Below are 5,734 nucleotides of genomic sequence, written 5' to 3' on the forward strand. Positions count from 1 at the left end.
ACTTTTTGTATTCCATTTTTATTGTAAATTTTAAGGTATTTCTTTTGTACTTTTCTCCAATTTCTTACTATTTTTCATTAATTTCTTCTGAAGTTGTTCATTGCCTTTCCATGTTTTTGAAGAAAATCAGTTCGACACTAATTGCACCTTCTAATTATTTTATTTTTAAACATCATTTTACATAATTCTTGGCTTTTTAAAACTTTTTTTTCTAATTTTCTTGCACTCTTTTTCCCCCTAATTTTGTGCTATTTTCAGCTCATTTCTTCTTAAGTTGCTCATTGCCTTCCTACCATTTTTTTGAAAGAAATCAAGCCAATATGCTAAAAATAAGTTAAAATGTGAGTTAATGTGTAACGGATAAAAGCAGCTTAACTGCCGTTTAAAGTGTGAGTGCTGAAGGCAGTTAAAGAGCGAGAGATTAAAGTACTTGAATTATCAAGTGACGCGATCAATGTAAATTTTCGTTGAAGCTGAACAGAGTTGAAGGTTGCAGTTTTTGCATTGCAAGTTTCAGCTGGTATGTAAACACTAACTGAAGCTGAAGCAGCTGTTTACGTGATGTAATTACACACGGTGAGATTTAAAGGCAGATCTAGACATTTTTACACTAAATATTGTGAAAATCTGACCTTTTCTAACCAAAAATATTAAAGAAAACACATAATAAAGAGATTTAGTGCTTCTCCTGGCAGTGTGGAGAACGCTTTCCTTTAAAAACAGTCTAATTGAATGCTTTAATTGATGAAGAAATTAAGAAAAGATGTTCCTATGTTGGAATCTGGACACGTAATCTCCATATATCTTATGACTGTGATGAGCTCAGTGCACCAAAAATCCAGTTAAAGTACAATAAAAAGACCTCATAAACTAGTAAATCTTCCTCTTCATACCGTTATAATAGAGCCTTTATTTTTGTAACTTGTAATGTTTCTGTGATGATCTGAGATTGAAGCATGTTAGCCGAGCACAGCAGATTTCCATAAAGAGCCTGCTGAAATATAGATTTCAACATAGAAAAAAGAAAACAAAGTCATGCTCTTTTATGCACAGTCGCATTCCCTCTCTCTCTCTCTCACACACACACACACTCACACACACACACACACACACACACACACACACACACGCACACCAAGCGAGGGTCTTATAAACATTTCACAGAGAGAAGAAGAAGCACACACATGGAATTTGGACACTTTATTTGGGCATGATGGGAGGAGGGCCGGCCCGGGCCGGCTGCAGAGGAGATGTGATGTCTTGTGAAGGAGGAATCCCTCGCACTAAAAATACGAGACTACAGGCAGATTTTTACTGCACGGTGGGCTTCACTGTTTACGTTGGCTCAGAGTTTTCTGACACATCGGCTACCAGGCCACTTCTGGCTACATTTAAAGGGAGAGATCGTTTTTTTTTTGTTTTTTTTTTTGAAGAGCGGCTGTATGGACTACTCATCCGAAGATAGCTTATTACACACAGTAGATGTCAGGTGGCACGCCCCCAGTTTGGAGAAACCGGCTGCAGTCTGACACAGAAGCTAAACAGCCTCCTGTACCGAGGGCCCCCTAAAACAGTCATAGTCTGTTTAAGTGAACATTATATTTAGAGTATTTTCACTGCTTTATCTTTTTATTAAATCAAGTTTATGATATGCCACTGAACAGCAGCAGGTTGAAACGCTGCCAGTAATGACGTAATATGAGGAGCTGGATAGTCGCTATAGGGCGAGAAGGAGGGTGGTGGACGGGTGGTGGACGGGTCCAACAGACCTTGGGGGCTTTCTCCCCGGCTCCTGGTGTTGACTTTAATTATGAATGTAGATAAAAAAACATTTTTTCTACGCCTAACCACATGCTTCTGTTGACGTCCCGGCGCTGGTTGCCAAATGCTATTGTTTGGGGTTTTTGCCATATTATTTTAAATATTTCCACCCTGAGATACAGATTCTTCGGACTATGAAGTACAAACATTTGTTTATGATAAAATATCTGAACATTTTCCATCGAATGACCCAGAAAGTATTTTAGAGTCAAGAGCCGCATCAGCGCGATGAAAAGATCTTGGACGGCTGAAGAGCTCCAGGCTGAATATATACAGACACGAAGACTTCAGGTGTTTGGGGAGAAAGACGCAGAAACACAGCGAGCCGAGGAGGAGATTCAGACGGAGATTAGTGCCGTTTCAAAAACTCAGAAGGGCATTTCCACACTGAGCCCCTCCACCCCTCCACCCAGCCAGAGAGCCCTCTCCTCACCGCGCTCCGTCGGGCTATTTATGGTAGAAGTCGTGGAGATCCAGCTCGGAGGAGTTCTGAAGGCTGACTTCATAATTCAGACCTGTCGCTACAGTAGGACAGGAAGCGTCAAACGAACCGCAGACGTCAAACCTGTTCAGTCTCAAGTTACTGAGCTCACCTTCAGAGATGCACTTTTTTAATTTAACCTTTATAAACCAGAAGCCAAAGACTCCTCGAGATGTAAAAAATCTCCCAGCCGAGACAGAATAACACAACTGCAGACGCACAACAAACAGATAAAAGTGGAGAAACGCTCCCGAAGATTCAGGTCATTTTGATACGGACCCCGAAACCAGCGTACTTAAACAGCCTTTTTTCTCCCAGTCCAGTGAGACTTCAGGGACACTTAAATAATAAATCCTGGGAGCGAAGAAAATTGTTTTTTTATGAGATGAAAGTCCGAAGATAACAAAACAGCCCGAGAATGTCTAATGATGCTCATAAATTTAAACTTTTATTAATACACTTTTCCCTTCAAGTTATTTAATATGTCAACTTCAAAATATCTGAACACTTCATTAAAAATGCCGACAATCTTCCAATTGGTCAACGACCGACCTCTCGACCCAGAGAAGACACATCCTCTGCAGCTCTTCAACTCAGCTGTCAGCGTTCACACGCAGTTTTCATCAGCTGCTTCCACCGCTTCAACTGACACCATCTTCACTTCAACTGACACCATCTTCACTTCAACTGACACCATCTTCACTTCAACTGACACCAGTTTCAGTTTATACATTTGTGTTGGCACTGATTTCTCTCAGGAGATCTGAAGCTGACCACTGTAGCCTTGAAGGTCAAAACACTGCAACATTTCCGTAAATACTGGAATTTTTTGAGAAATGTAGTTTTTTTTGTCGCTCTGTTTTTTTGAGAAATGCTGAACATCTGAACATCAACATCAAACTTCTTTTAGCATTTACATTTGAACAGAATCCAATTTCTTGTGGTATTTGCACTTTGTCTGCCACCTCAACTGTTGATTAGTTGAACTTTTGAAAATCTTTGAACTGTTTTTCAGTGTTGTGAAAAATGTAGTTTTCTGATCAGAGCACCTGAGGAGGTGACGCGTTACGGTGCCGCCTGAGGAGGTGACGCGTTACGGTGCCGCCTGAGGAGGTGGCGCGTTACGGTGCCGCCTGAGGAGGTGACATGTTACGGTGCCGCCTGAGGAGGTGACACATTACGGTGCCGCCTGAGGTAACATGTTGTGGTGCCGCCAGAGGAAGAAATGCAGCCCACAGTGAAAAGCGTGGGTGTTTCCACAGGTTTGAGTCCGGCTGTGACGCTCAGGCCGGGTCAGGCTCGTGACCTCTTCAGCTGAGGACGGTGGTGTCATCGGAGTGCTGCTTGTTAACAAACTGGTTCAAAAGTCATTAGATGGACTCTGGCCGACACTTTAAGTATGTTGTAAAATCGGCTCCGTTTACAGTCTCTCCAGAGTCTGGAATGTGGATTTTTTTTGGGTGTGTTTTTGTTTCCCTGAGTCTGGGAAGCATAAATTCCTTCTGAAATAGGCTTATCCCTAAAATCGATCTACTTTCACATAACTACAACTTGCTCATATACGTAGGCACTCAAGGTATACCCTGAAAACCGAGACACAGAGAAGAGAAGCCACATTTTCCACTTGAATTCATCAAATGTGTCACAAACTCAGCTGACAGAAGGTAAACACGACGAGAGGCCGTTTCTGACGCACGCCGCACGCCGCACGCCGCACGCGCCTCTTTGTAATACAACTGTGCTCAAATGCAGTGACGACAGCCGCGTGTTTCTGTAACGCGCAGGTGTGTTTCTGTGTCCACAGCAGCTGCAGGTGATGATGTTCACCGTGAGCATGAGTGAAGTCCGGCTCTGGGAGCGCGGGGAGCCGGAGGAAACCTTCATTGAGTCTCTGTTATGTGACCATGTTTGGTAAAGCTCTTCAAGCACGGTCTCTGACCAAGCCCCCTGACCGACACACACACACACACACACACACACACACACACACACACACTCAGAGACCTACTGCGGCTCAGACCTCCTCCTCCTCCTCCTCTAAATCTCTCCCTTTCATCCCTATTTCAGTCATCCTCCAGTTTCATGTCATCTCGAACTGTTTGTGCTTCAGCCTCCTTTTCTGTCTTGAGTGTCTCACACATAATTGAAAAGAAAAACCCGGGGCGGCGGTGCCAGGGACCGGTAGCCGGTCTTGGCGCGGCTGTGCAGAGGTGTCGGAGTACCAGCTGACTGCCGTCTGACTGATTTACTCTGAATGCAGCAGCTGGTTTCCAGGCTGACATCATCCCGCACAAACCGAGCAAACCTTGAATTTACAATCGAAATACCGTCTCCGGGCTGTGTGCCTCCAACAATCAGTCGAGTCATGGTTTACATTCATGTCTGTCAAGACTCTTAACCCTTTAGGGCCCGCTCTGATATCACACACTCTCATCGCTCTGCGCACTGAATCAGCTTCTTTAAACCAATACTATATAGTACTATTTTCTTCTGTTTTCACTTAGTCCATTTTTAACCAACATCAGTCCCAAACATCACTATCAAATATCAAATAATCATTCATTTTCAGAATTTTAACCCAATAAGTTTTTGTCCTAATGCCAGTGTTTTAAGATGAAAAACACACCAAAAATATTATTTTCAATATACAACATGCAAAGTTGGTGTCTCTGAATGTCCGCTCCGCCGGTGTCTCCACCGGTTTCCCTGCGGTGTCTTCTAATGTCCACTCCACCGGTGTCTCTGAATGTCCGCTCCGCCAGTGTCTCCGCAGTGTCTCCTAATATTCGCTCCGCCAGTGTCTCCGCTGGTGTCTCCGAATGTCCTCTCCCGCTCTCATTTCCGGTCGGTAAAGTGCCATAAAAAGTGTCTGTTTGTTATTGTGACGTCGCGTTTGTTTTGAGGTGAGACTGTTTTTCAAGCCGCGACAGCAGCGGGAAAACAAATCTGATAAATGCTGATTAATCACTGCGTTTCCAGTCAGGACGCGGTCTTAAAAAGAGGCTGTTTTTCCGTGAGACATTGCAGCATTTGCTGCCAAGACAGTGAGACAAAAAGCTTCTTTTTTTTAAAGCAGAGACATCGCTGTGTTTCCAAAAGAACAACCTCGTCCTAACCATCATCAAGCTGTTGGAGCGTAAAGGAAAGTAAAGTTTCGATGTATCGGTCAAATAACAGAAATGTACGGTGCAACGTCCAACGTTCACTCTGGAGATCAGCTCGCATCAAGACTTTGAGCACCAAAATCTAACCAGTTCATCCCTGACAGCCGGTGGACGTTTGTCCCAGAGATGGACAGATGGACATCCTGAGACCACCACCAGCAGACACGTGTGTGCACAGAAGCTAACAATAAATAAATAAGGAAATACATTTAGGTTTGCATAATATGGATAAACATTTAGTCGAAAATAAAACAGGAACTCGGGGAAC

This window comes from Plectropomus leopardus, chromosome 18, assembly GCF_026936395.1.
Source record: "Plectropomus leopardus strain MGB_pleo_1.0 chromosome 18, ASM2693639v1, whole genome shotgun sequence".
NCBI classification, from domain to species: Eukaryota; Metazoa; Chordata; class Actinopteri; order Perciformes; family Serranidae; genus Plectropomus; species Plectropomus leopardus.